At 46.0% G+C, this 14,018-nt stretch overlaps 1 protein-coding gene across 3 annotated transcripts in view; it reads left to right on the top strand.

The window, feature by feature from the left end:
* Positions 1-14,018, top strand: part of ACSL1 (acyl-CoA synthetase long chain family member 1) — a 71,871-nt gene that overhangs the window by 1,611 nt on the left and 56,242 nt on the right. The window contains exon 1 of one of the 3 annotated variants that reach the window (XM_017852641.1): positions 11,806-11,865. The exons of 1 other annotated variant lie outside the window; for it this stretch is intronic. The gene's annotated coding sequence lies outside the window, so the exon portion shown is untranslated. Of the gene's footprint in view, positions 1-11,805; positions 11,866-13,488; positions 13,584-14,018 lie in introns of those variants that run through there. One more of the 3 variants, XM_017852640.1, reaches the window with a different exon arrangement.

The raw sequence follows: 14,018 nt of genomic DNA on the forward strand, positions 1-14,018 counted from the left end.
CGCCGGGCCGCTGACGTTTCTCTCGGCCGCGGCCCCCGCCTGCCCCAGAGGCCGGGTTCGCGGGCGTTCGGACCGCGCGTGGGGCGGGACTGCACCCGCGCCCGCTGAGATGCCGGCCCCACGCCGCGCGCCGGCACGAGGCCCACAGGCAGCTCAGAGGCCGCTGCCAGTGGCTGACATTCTCGCAGTGTCTCCAGAGGAGTGCCGGTGGCCCCTGCACTTGTCGGTGGAGTCATTGATCTAAGGAGTGCTGGCATTTTTTGAAATTGAGAAGCAAAGATGATGTCTGTCACCTGGCAGCGTAGATGGAGACTGGCGGTTGATGACTTGAATGGACACGTGGATTCGAGTCTGGGGACAGGCGTTCCCCCAGTCCGTGCGTGTGAGAGTGTGGAAACCCCTTCCCCACTCCGTCCAGTTTCAAGGTTATGGAGCGTAATTAAGAGTGACCATTCTAAAAGCGTCCTCTAGTGCCCTGGCTAAGACTTTTAAGTTTCTTGGTGCAGGAGTATCTGAAGTCCCGCGACTCTAACTGCCTTGCCTTTTATTGTTTCTTGACTTTTGATTAGCGTTGAGAGAAACTGGTTAAATCTTGCAGTTTCTGCCACACATGTCACAACTTAACCTGTGATTGTCCCAAAGAAAAGAGTTATTGGCTTCATGCCAGCAAAAAATCAAAACTTCTGGTTGATTTTTTTTTTTCAAGTGGACGTGGAAGGTTAGGTTGGCTAAAACGTAAAGTTTGAGTTGTAGGTGTGTGCTGCGTAGACTTGAGAAGATGGAGCTGTTTAAGGAACCATTGCTCGCCATCAGATTGGAGCTAGACAGTGCAGTGCCATATAGTGGAAAAGGACCGGGTCTTGGGAGACTTACTTTCTTGTTCTGACTCAACTCGGAAAACACCTACCTAGTCTGAGGCCCCCTCAGACTATCTTAGAGTTGCTGCCACAAACACTGGTAAAACTGTCCCTACCTTCTAGCATGCTTAATGTCTACGTCTTGCTGTATCTTTTTTGATGTAACTGTTTTGTGGAAAATGGTTGTGTGTTTGGGGAGACTTTTGAGAAAAGATAAGGTTGTCTTGTCATTAGAGCTGGGTATTTCTCCTCCTCTCTCCCTTCCAGTTTGTGAACAAACTGCATTAGACTAAAATCTTTCATGGGTCCAAATACTATGACTAGAAAAATAAACTTGTTAGCAGCACACGTTATACCTCTCCTCTTTAAAATAATAGACATATTAAAGACTTCTGTTTTCTGAATTTACTGTAAACAGAATACTTAAAAAAAAAATTACCCAGACGGGTGCGGTGGCTCACTGTAATCCCAGCACTTTGGGAGGCCAAGGCGGGCAGATCACTTGAGGTCAGGAGTTCGAGACCAGCCTGACCAACATGGAGAAACCCTATCTCTACTAAAATATAAATGATTTTAGGCTAGGCGTGGTGGCACGCGCCTGTAATCCCAGCTACTCGGGAGGCTGAGGCAGAAGAATCGCTTGAACTCAGGAGGCAGAGGCTGTGATGAGCTAAGATCCCGCCACTGCACTCCAGACTGGGGACAGAGCAGGACTCTGTCCAAAGAAAAAAAAAAATTACCCTTCCCCCCCAATTATAAGCATTTTGACATATTTCCTTCCTGTCTCTGTTGTTCCTATTTTGCAGTATTTTATTATTATTACAGGCAGCCTGACCAAAAGAAATCTGGACTTTTAAGTTTTTGGTATTTAGAAGGTAGATACATGTGACCCACGCATGTAGGGACAGGTATCTATTTATACCATACAGGTAGAGTTGTCATAGCCACCTCTACTTTTGGGTGAAGTTTAGGCTAACTGAAAGTGTACCAGCATGCTGTGGTGTATGCAGAACAATGAACATAATTCAGATTATGTGATAGTTTTCTCTTGTTGGCATTATATATAACCCAGGGCTTACCACAAACTCAAATTTCTTATGCATTGACGTTCAGCATTTGATGTAAAATGACTATCTCAGAGTTGCTGCCACAAACACTGGTAAAACTGTCCCTACCTTCTAGCATGCTTAATGTCTCTAGGTCTTCCTACATCTTTTTTGATGTAACTGTTTTGTGGAAAGTGGTTGTGTGTTTGGGGAGACTTTTGAGAAAAGATAAGGTTGTCTTGTCATTAGAGCTGGGTATTTCTCCTCCTCTCTCCCTTCCAGTTTCACTTTTCTGGAAATAGCAAGACTGTAGGAATAGTAATTTGTAGATATTTATAGTCAGTAACCTTAGAGGAATGTTTCACTTTTAAGATCAATTGAATTTATTGTGTGAGTTTGCCATTTAAAACGTGCCAATTTGTGTTTACTGTCTCTTGTAACCAAACTCTGTTAAATTAGAATCTATTAGTAATGTTTTGTGGACAGTCTTGTTTGGATGATGCAATGCATGAGACTCCTGTACTACAAAATAGAAAAGAATTTCCTTTTAGGCAGCTCAAAGCTGTTGGTATCCTAAAGCCTTTTTAGGCCTCACTCTCTGACAGGCAGTGATCTGACAGGAGGTAGATAAAGGTGCCGGAGTTCTTAGTGAAGGCTGGCAGTCCAACTTGGTAGTCAGACAAACACATGACAGTCAAAAGTGCCTTCGACACTGGGGCCTGGAGAAGAATTCTCAGTGGCCAGCGCTGATCTGAAGCTGCAGGGAGTTGAGTTTGAGTTTCTACATGCTGGTACTTCCAAGCGGCTTCTGAAAAGTTTTAAAGGAGCACAAGCCTGAAGGAGTAGCTGAACTTAGTGAACTAGAGAAGGCAGGGGCACTTTTACCAGGGTTTGTGGCAGCAACTCTAAGATTGTCATTTTACATCAAATGCTGAATGTCAATGCATAAGAAATTTCAGTTTGTGGCAAGCCTTGGGTTGTATATAATGGCAAGAAGAGAAAACTGTCACATAATCTGAGTGATGTTCATTTTCTACATCATGACATTTTCACTTTCTTTTTTTTTCTTTTCTCCCAGATAAGGTCTCACTCTGTCGCCCAGGTTGGAGTACAGGCACAATCATGGCTCATTGCAGCCTCCACCTCCCTGGGCTCAGTTGATCTTCCCACCTCAGCCTCTCCAGTAGCTTACAGTACAGGCGCACACCACTATGCCCAGCTAATTTTTGTTTTTTTTTGTTGTGGTGGTGAAGCGGTTTTGCCATATTGTCCAGGCTTGTCTCGAACTGGCTCAAGTGATTTGCCCTCCTTGGCCTCCCCAAAGTGCTAGGATTATAGGCGTGAGCCACTGCATCCAGCCCACTTTCACTTTCTTTACTGTGTTAGAAACAACACAGTATTCATTCACTTATGACCTTTGAGGAATCAAGAGGGGTGGGTGAAATACTGGAGACTCCTTGAAGTGTGGCTGGCTTCAAAGGTGTCACCCTTGGACAAAAACTTAAGTGGAGGTGAGTAAAGGCCCTGCTCCCCTGTGCTGCCAGCCTTAGAAGGATATGATCATCTGGAGGCAAATAGCTTGTTGCTTGAGGCCAGGATTTCAAGACCAGGCTGGGCAACACAGCAAGACCCCATCTCTAGAAAAAAAAGTAAAAACAATAACATAAAATCTCAAAACTGGTGGTTCCATATAGGTGCCTGGGCTGATTCTCTTTATGAAATATTTGCTGGTCTTCAAGTTTAAATAAAATTCTGAAAGCTGTCTAATATCTAAATCAAAACCACTTGCCACAGAAAAGCTATATTCATTTTTCATATTTTAAGAGTCATGCATGCTTATTGGAAAAAATTGGGGAAATAGGAAAATGAAGCTCTCCCAGAGATTAAATACTATTAACATTTTGTTGTATTTCCTTCCAGTCTTTTTTCCCTATACAATAAACAAATTTTAAGCATACATTGTTAATTAAAGATTAAAATTTTGACAATTTAATCACCTAAGTTATATTGTGGGCTTTTTTCCACCTCGTTACATATTCTTCAAAAAATAAGTGCTGAAGACGACTGCATTATTTGCTGTATGGACCGTAATTTAGTTGCTTCTCCCCTGTTGTTGGATATTTTTCAGAGCAGTTTACCCACCTTTGTTATATGTTTAAATAGGTCTTTAAAAAATAGGGCATGTTCTGCTTTAAAACTCTTGAAATTAACAATAATTTGAAAAGTGTTTTTACTGATGAATAGGCTTGATGGACTTCTGGGTTCATGTGTTCTAGTCAAAAGCGGTTGAAATAGGGATTTCATGGTTTGGAAAGAGAAATGGAAAGAAGTTAGGGCATCAGAGGAGGAACGGGGCCTGCCTGTAGACCATTGCCTCATTCTGGAGGGGACTTCTGATAAATGTAGGCTCTATCCATTAGCACAGGTTTGGCTGCTATAGAAATGGGCACTTTCCCCTTAGGTTTGTTGTGGGAGAAATGTCCATCTAAGAAGGACTAAAATACTCTGAATACTATTTATTCCTTTATTAAGCAGAGTCATGAGAAAGTGCTTCCGGAGCTAGTCTCTCCTTCAGGGCCCAGATGTCTGCCATGAAGCAGGGCTGTGGTAGCTGACCGAGGTGGTGGCCACAGCCTGGACACAGCCAGGTTTAGGAACGAAGCAGTGACCATAGCAGCAGACAGAGCCAGGTGCTGCTAAGCTTCTGATGGGTTAACTCATTAGTACCCCCAGCAACCCTGTAAGGTAGGTCCTGCTGCTAGCCTTACTGTACGCAAGATAAAGGAACAGGTGCAAAGATTAAGTTGCTCAAATCAGAATTTGAACCTAGGCAGTCTGGCCTCAGGGTCTGTGCTCCTAATTGCTTGACTCTACTGACCCTCCAGAGCTAGAAGTTTCTCAGTCTAGGAGGGCCTAAAAAGTTCCAGGTTAGGCCAGGCGCGGTGGCTCACGTCTGTAATCCCAGCATTTTGGGAGGCTTAGGCGGGTGGATCAACCTGACCAATATGGTGAAACCCCGTCTCTACTAAAAATAACAGAAATTAACTAGGCATGGTGGCGCGTGCCTGTAGTCTCAGGTACTCGGGAGGTTGAGGCAGGAGAACTGCATGAACCCAGGAGGCAGAGGCTGCAGTGAGCCAAGATTGCGCCACAGCACTCCAGCCTGGGCGACAGAGTGAGACTCCCATCTCCAAAAAAAAAAAAAAAAAAAAAAAAAAAAAAACGGGAAGAAAGTTCCAGGTTATACAAGTGGCAGTAAGACAGGAAGGACAGAGCTGTATCTCCTTCGGTGTCACTGCTCCTTGATTTTACCCCCATCTCATCTACACTCTGCCTTGAATTATCTCTTTATACCACTAGAGTGCTGAAAGAGACCACACATTTTGATTCAGCTTGGCTCAGGGAGTGATAAGATCACTTGCTATGTAGCTGTGACTTTCTAGAGAATTACAAAATAAAAGGCTTTGCCTGCCCTGGACATTGGTCTTGTAAGGCTGGAGAACAATTGAGGCGCACAATGAATGCATGCATGTGCTGGAGGAAGAGAGCACGTTTCAGCTGGGAACAGGACCCAGGCTGAGCAGTGGTGGAGCAGCGTCCGCTAACGTAGGAGACTGGCCTCACCGCGCCCGTAGGTTTGCTTTCTGCTGTGTGTGGCTGTGTGTGGTGGGGTACTTTGATCTCTTAGCGCATTCTAGATCGTATTCAACACTTTCAATAGACGAGAATAAAATTGGGACTTTTTGGGGTTTGAAGGCACAGTAGCATCGCCTAGTGGTTATGGATCTCTTTTTCCCAGTGAGATTTTAGGCAGAACCCTGAGACATGAAATACATAAAAGCAGGGCTGCGGTGGTTGAAGGGCTTCCTCTGTCTCCCTTTGCCACCTGTGAGGGACTTCAGAGCAACACTGAAATAAGCCACCTTATTCTTTGCACCCGTGCGGTGACTGCAGGGCTCGGAGCGGGGGTGACTTGGCCAAGGTGACACAACCTGCCTGCCCCTCTGGCCATGCACACATGTGGAGTTTGTTCCTGGATCCTGTGCCTATTCAAAGAATGGCTGGACCTTGGTGTTGCCCTTGATTTCTGCCCTGAAGTCCAGTCAGCCAGCAGTTCTGCTTATTCTGACCTACTCTCTGTGCAGTATTGCCTAATGCACATGCATTTCCTCCTTGCCTTCTCAGTATTGCCATCCTGGTCCAGAATTGTCACCTCCAATTTAAACAGTGAAGGCCTTTGTTAGAAAGGGGGCAGGGTGCAGAGGGGAATGGTTGCTTTTTCTAAATCACAGCTCTGATCAAATCCCTCCTGAGCAGAAGCCTTCCAGGCCCCCCTCTGTAAGGCCCCAGGTGTTTATTTACCTTACCTGTCAGGGGCTTCTGCAGCTTGGTTCTTACCTGCTATCTCCACGCTTCTCCAAACCACCACATCCTGAGGCTTCTAGAAAGCAGACTCTGGTGGCACGGGGTTAATGGGTCTGTGTACCCAAGACACTGTACCTGGGTGCTGTCATCTGCCCGACCTTCCTATGTCCTGGTCTGATGGTGTCTTTGATCTTACAGCTAAGATCAAGACACTAAAAGTCTCTAGACTCAAGCCTGTGTTTTTGCTGGGATAAAGTTCGTGTTGAGTACATCTAGGCTGGGTGTGGTGGCTCACGCCTGTAATCCTAGCACTTTGGGAGGCCAAGGCAGGCGGATCACCTGAGGTCAGGAGTTTGAGACCAGCCTGGACAACATGGTGAAACCCTGTCTCTACTAAAAATACAAAAATTAACCAGGTGTGGTGGCAGGCACCTGTAATCCCAACTGCTCAGGAGGCTGAGGCAGGAGAATCCCTTGAGCCTCGGAGGCAGAGGTTGCAGTAAGTTGAGATAGCGCCACTGCACTCCAGCCTGGGGTATGGAGTGAGAATCTGTCTCCAAAAAAAAAAAGTACATCTGAATGGTACAATGCCCACCTCGGCCTGTTTGGAATGTCATTCCTTGTCCCACAGAGCACCCCTTCTTCTCAGAGACGCTTTTCCTGAAGTGACTCTCCCCTTCCTCAGCTGCGCTCACTGTCGTTCAGCTGGGGATGCACCAGCGACCACGCTAGTGGTTAAAATATCGAAACACTCCCATCCTGGCTAGAGAACAGCTGCTACCCTAGTGCCCCACCCTTAATATGGAAACTAAAGGGTTCATACATGGGGCAGCAGAGGAACTTCAGAGCCCTGTTCTGGTACACTGGCCTGTGTCTTTTCTGACTGGTTGGTGCCTGGCTATACTAGGTATTAAATATTTTGACGAGCATCCCAGCCTCTGTCCCACATGCATCTTTTCATGAGCACATATCTGGCTTTCACAGATTGGCACCCTAGCCACATTCTAAACTCTGGGCACATGGGAGACCTAGTCACTGTCATTTCTGTGTTTTCAGCAGCGTTTAATACAGGGCCTTACCGCTAGTAAGCATGTATGATTGTCTGATGATGGATTGAGTGTAGGGCAGGTTCCGATGGTCAGATGTCCCATAGAAGGTGGTCCCTAACAAGAGTATACATTGTAATGTTCCAGGTTTGTCTATTCTGATCCTATGCAAAACTTAGATCTTATAGCTAAGATCAAGGCACTGAAAGTCTCTAGACCTAAGTCTGTGCTTTCACTGGGTGAAGTTTGTGTTTCAGAGTACGTCTGAGGTGTTTCTTTCCGTGTAGTTTGAGTTGTGGTGGAGAAGCAGGTGGCTGTGGTCTTTGCAGGGTGTGGGAGGGGAGGAGATTGGTGTTGAGACCCAGCTAATGTTACATAACTACTGTAGCCTTCCTTTACCTGGTATTCTTGCGTTCAAATTGCCCCTTGTTTCTGTGCCACTAGTGAAATGGTCAAATGGCACATTGTTCCTTCTGTAGACAATTACCTACATTGTGCCTCAGGCAAGCTTCTGAGGCATCCCAGGATGGGGAGCTGGCAGGGGCCTTGTCTGTCAAGCATCCCAGCCAGGCACCTCACAGTGGACGGAACTGAGTTCTCGAGGGGGTGGCTGAGCAGTCCAGACTCTCATGTTAGACTCTCAGCCAGTCTGTGCTTTTCTCTCCTGACGTGAGTCAGAGGCAAATTTTGCTGACGCCAAGACCTCCCTGGAGTTCAGGCAGGGTGAAGATCCTTGTCCTTGGGGTCAGGGCTGAAGCTTCAGGGTTTCCAGGACAGACCTTCAGAGGAGGCCAGTCCTGGAGCCTGGCATGGGTCTCAGCCTCAAGTCTCTGTCCTCCACAAAGGCGGGCTCAGTCTACTAACCCTCTTTCGCAGGCCAGGTGACAGTCACCAGCAGCGTCTTGCCCTCTCTGGCATGCTTCTCTCCATCACTGGGTGATGCTGAGTGTCTTTGCCTCCCTCCTTGATGTGACAGTCCCTTTTTACAGGCTTTCGCAGACACTGTCCCTCTGCCTCCCAGGCATGGCACGCGTTTCAAGGTGCTCCATTAGCAGCTTCATTCATTGTTGCCCATGGTGGGGAACAGATGGAGATGCTAGCCAGGCAAGCCACCAGAGAGGCTGCAGGGCTGCTCAGGAGATTGAAGGCCTGTTTCCAGAGTGGGGTATGTGCCCCATAGAGGCTGGCTAGACCATCCATTAGGGTGTAGAATAGAATAGAAACATTAGAACTTCTATGGATAGTTATTTTTTGGCCATCTTTTAAATTCATATTTGTGTGTTTTCTAATGTTCAGAAAATATTTGCAGAATGTACATGTATATCGTTTATAGATAAAAGCATTTACAGGTGAGGGGTGCATGTATTTATTAGGGTACATCATCAGAAGTTTAGAGAACCAGAAAGTTAACTCCTTCTCTAGCACCAGTATCGTGAGAGACCTCTGAATGCCATTTTTTCAAAAGGAAAGACTTTGTCAGTTAAGGGGGAATAGAAACTGCTCTCTGGCTGGGTTGTGGTTCATGTCAAATAGGCCTGTGACTTCAGGAGAGTCGGGTTAACTCCAGAGTGTGTTTTGTCTTGGATCCCAGAGCTCAGCAATGTGGAAGCCTCATTGGGATCGGGGTTTTATTTTTTTCTCTTTTGTTTACTATCATATCCCCTGAGGCTGGAGCTGACTTGCATATCCTCAATATTTGCAAATTGAATATATGAGCCTTTTTATTGCATGATAATTAAGTATTATGCTGAGTTGGGTGCTTCAAGTCAATATTCAGGTTGGCTCCTTTTGTTTAAACCGTTGGGCAGTTGGCAAGATGCAGCCTACGTGCCAGTCAGTTTTACTGTCCTATACATCATACCCCCATGCGGTGGAACCATAGAGCCATGGAGGCCTCAGAAGTGTCACCTGAGAGACAGGGTGTTGGGATGTAACTTAAAGTAATTTTTTAAGAAGTGGGTATAATGATACAGTAGTAGCAAAATGTTGATCATTACTGAAACTGAAGTTGGAGTCATGGGTACATAAAATACAGTTTTATTATACTACTATGTCTACTTTTGAATAGATTTGAATTGTCATAATACATTTTAAGTGAAACATAAAGGGAGTATAGAGACCCCAACCTAGTATCACCCATTCCAAGCAGGTAATGGCCGAACTGCACAGTCTCTTTTTCTTTCTGTCTTTTAAACACCGGTCATTATTCTGTAATCTTCTGCAACTTGTTAGGTTTGTTTTGATTTTGGCTTCCCTGGGGCCAGTCGCCTCTTTTTATAGTTACCTGAGCTCTTTGTGTAATTTTAGCTCCTGTCTCGTGGTTGTCACCCGTACCTCTCTTCTCCTTCCCCATACGATGGGCTAAATCCTGGTTAACCTTTTCTCTGTTTCCCTTGTTGCTTCCTGTGACACCACTGAGGTCTTCCATGTAACAGGCACAATTTAGAGGTCAGAACAGGGTCCCATGTTTTTTTGCAGGCTGTGTCCAATCCTGGGAACTCACAACCTGTGATTATCTTGTAGATTCCATTCATCTCTGCTTTTTTATTTCTCTTTTTGATGGAGTCTCTGTCACCCAGGCTGGAGTGCAGTGGCGCCATCTTGGCTAACTGCCACCCCGCCTCCCAGGTTCAATCGATTCTCCTGCCTCAGCCTCCGAGTAGCTGGGACTACAGGCGCCTGCCATCGCACCCGGCTGATTTGTGTATTTTTAGTTGAGACGTTGTTTCGCCATGTTGGGCATGCTGGTTTCGAACTCCTGACCTCAGATGATCCACCCACCCCTGCTTCCCAAAGTGCTGGGATTACAGGCATGAGCCTGTAAACTTGGCCTCATCTCTGCTTTTTAAAGTCACAGCAGGTACCTGTTGAAATCTGTAAAAACTCAAGTGTATTTCTCCAAACTCTTGAGAGGCTGGTCTTCCTCTCCCTGGGCAGAGAGGTCTTTGTGTTCTGTCTTCTCACCCATGTCCTGCTAAGCCATTTCTGTGGTTATCAGTCTCTGAAACCTTGATGTATTTTAAGAGGTGTAAGTAACTCTACCCAACCTGTGCCCTCTTTAGCCTTCTTATCCAGGTCACTGATATGTGATAGCTGTGACCTCTGCGAGCCGTGGGGTGGTGTGGACTCCTTGAAGACAAGGACTGGGTCTTGCTCCTCCCAGTCTCCCACCCCAGGCCTGGGTCCTGGCGGGGACAGGAGGGCTTTATGAACTAAACACCCACTGGGTGAGGGCGAGCCTCCTGCAGCCAGCTGTTTCTTACTCAGCCAGTTGACAAGAATGCGTCATGGGAGAGAGAGGGAGAGGCTCCGGGCGGTTGCTTTACAATGTTGCTGTGAGTCCCCAGCCCACCTGCTGCTCCTGCAGGGCCTCCTGCCTGCCTCTTTGCTCACAGCACTGTCTGGCTATTGCTGTTCTCCACCCCCTCCTGTCTCTGCCTGTTCAGACTTGGCCTGGTTCCACCCTCAGCTCTCTGGACAGCCCTCCCTCAGATGCCCGGTGCATGCGTACTGTTTCCTCCCTCCTCTAGATTCCTGGAGCACCAGGGCTCTACCTGCTGTGGTTATCAGATCTGTCTTCCATAGCTCTGTTAACTCTTGCAGGTGTGTTTGTCTTCATTGATATCCTAAACTTGCTGAAGGCAAGGAAAACCTTGTAAGTGCTTTATCCTCAGGCTTTCTGTTTGTCAGGGACTAAGGAGAGTTCCTCATCCCCCTGTAATGTTCAGAGTGTTGCTTCTTTTTTGTGGCGTGACCCCTTTTTCAAAGAGGCACTTAAGTGGAAGTGGCTCACATAGCAGGTCAGTGGCTGAGCCGGGTCCAGCGCAGGCAGACGATGCAAAGCATAGCTACGTATTTTCCAGGAAGGGTTTATATCCTATCTGTCATTCTGTCCTAAGGACAGGTCACTACCCTAAATCCTTTGTGGAGCAGGTGGGAAATACATAAATACAAGAGGACATTAACTGACCTGACTCACTGATAGCTTCTTTATCTTGAGAAACTTTAAAAATACAGCTCATAGTTAGGATGGCACGTTCTGTATTGTATTAATTTTACCACAGTAAAAAATTGGAAAAAAAGCAGCAACACACAAAGAACAACAACAGTAGTGAAAACATCCATAGACTCGCCACACAGAATTGAGGGTTTTATCAGTGACTCTTTTATTCATGCAGCACTGTTCCTGGGGCTTTTGGGCTATAGGTGGAAACTTCATTGTTTACCCCTGTATGCCAGGACTGCCTGGCCCTCTTTTCCCTTCTCTTACATAGTCTTGGAGAAGCTACTGTGGCGTTCATGATGGAACGAGGCGTAGCTTTCCTCTGTTCCCACTCTCTTCTTTATTCTCCCTGAAGCCCGCACCGGTAGAGGAGCTGGCTCAAGATTTTGCAGCTGATCAGAGGCACAGCCAGTACCTAGAATGTGATCTTCTTGCATTTGGTCTAGGATTCTTTTCATGTTCATATTCTCTTTATTTCCATAGTCACTACGGGAAGATGGGAAGATCCTGACTTTGGGCAAAGCACCTGAGAGGACCCCAGGATCTAGGTACCTTCTCTGCGTGCAGTTTCTCAAACAAGTGGAGCTTCCTCTCCATCCCTGGCCCTCGGAGGAGGAGAGTGCCTGCCTAGCTCGGGGCCAGCTCTGGCTGTTGTGAAAGGACATTTGATCCTCTCTGCTGTTAAGTTGTCCTCCCTTCTGGTTATGGTCCCTTGCTTCAGGACTTACTTTGTGGTTCAGCTGAGTCCAGTAAGGTGAAGAGTCTTCTGGATTATTTCAGTGGCAAAAAGCCATTTATTTCCTTCTTTAGCTTTTGTAATAACAGGCAGTGCTTGTCTTGCCTAATACCCTTAAAACCTACTGTCATGTTCTTCAACATGGAGTCATACAGACACAATTCTGACTCTTCCTGTGCTGAACGTCAACTGAAATAACGTGCTGTATTGATCCAGTTCATGAGTGAGAAGTTTAATCTACACGAGCCTTTTCTGTCTTGCTCTTTGCAGAATGGTTGCATCAGCCTAACAAGCAGATCTTTCTGTCTCCATCCGCTGCCACAAAGCTGTTGACTGAGGCTATCTGCCCAAGTCTGCTGGCTTCTCTCGCTCTTATCAGTAAACTTCTCTGCCTCGTTGTGACATATCTACAACAGTTGTTTAGCCTTATTCAATCAGTATTGGAAGACAAGTGGAATAATCTTGCTTCTCAGGACATTTTTTGAATGGAAACTTGCCCTCTTAAATATGTACTGCCAAAATTTAGCCCTGCTGTCCCACACAAAGGCTGTACATGACCTGGATATCTTCATGGGGCATGTCCTAACTATAATCATTTTCTCACGTGGATGTACATGACAGATATTTGTAGCTGTGTGTGAAGAGAGAAGGGAGGAGAGCTATATGTTTTGTTTTTTTTTTTTTACTCTGGAGAATGTTGGGCAGGTCCTGTTGTCAGCATTCCGTACATCACAGATGGCCGCCCACTAGCTCTGTGTTTCTGGGAGCCTTCTCCTCATTGGAGCCCTCACACGGGACTCTGGATCTTGTGCTTGAGTCTTGTCTGTTTCCCTGGTTTGGAAGATTCTCTTTTCTGTCATAGAAAGCTCACAGAAGTTGGAGTCCGGCCCTGATATGGGGCTCTGGGCTCAAGCCTTTCTGACCATTTGCTGTTTTACCTAAGAAAAGTACTTACTTGATCTCTTCCCTTCCCTGTGGGCAGCCTTGATTTGTTTTAAATGAATCATCAGTCGTCTGTCCAAATCTCAGTGTATCTCAGTGTCTTCTAAAGACACTTGCCCTTAGAGTTGACAGCAGCCTTGGGCTGACATTATACATAAGTGAAACAATTTGAGAAATATAAAACATGATCAAAATAAGAGCAAGAGAATATTTTTATGTCCCCTTTAAATCAGTGGCTCATACCCTTTTCTTTGTGCCCCAGTCAGCCAGGAGATGTTCTCTCCTCCTTTCTGGTATGCTGTACAGGAGTCTGGTGGGGGTAGAAGGAGACGACTGAAGTTGGAAAATGCTTTCAATACCCCCTTTCTTTTTGGAGAATCACTGATCTATGAATATATCCTCCAGGGACCTGCCGCAGAGACACGGTCAGAATCACAGAGGGTCATTCATGACTTGGCAGATGTTTGTTAAGCACCTGTCCTGGGCTTGGGACTGTGTTAAGCACCAAGGGCATATAAAGACAGACGGGAGGAGACCCTGGCCGGGGAGAGGAAGGAGCAGCTATGTAGGTACTAAGTACCACTCGCTGTAAGTGTAAGACAGGAGGTCCTAAGTACCACACAGGGGTTACAAATAAAGAGGTCCTGGAGTTCAGAGGAAGGACTGATTGCTTCTCATAGAGAGGAGGGGATTGTGTAAGATTTCGAGGTGGTTGTGGAACCGCCGCCTCTTCACACATGAAGGAGGGCCCTGAGGACCCTGGAAAGTTGGGCTGGTTGCTCACAAATCACCTTCCTGTCTCCTCCTCCCAGTGTCTCTTCAGTGTTTTGCCATTCATTCACAGGCTCAAAATTACTTCTCTTTTTTCCATTTGTATCTCACTTAAGCAATTTTTAAAAATAATTAAACTTTTTTGTTGTGATAAACTATATATAACATAAAAATGTCATTCTGATCATTTTTAAGTTTACTGTTATGCAATGGTTGAAGTACATTCACAGTGTTGTATAACCATTACCACCA

The sequence above is a fragment of the Rhinopithecus bieti genome, unplaced genomic scaffold (genome assembly GCF_001698545.2).
Source record: "Rhinopithecus bieti isolate Rb0 unplaced genomic scaffold, ASM169854v2 scaffold_35307, whole genome shotgun sequence".
Classification (NCBI taxonomy): Eukaryota; Metazoa; Chordata; class Mammalia; order Primates; family Cercopithecidae; genus Rhinopithecus; species Rhinopithecus bieti.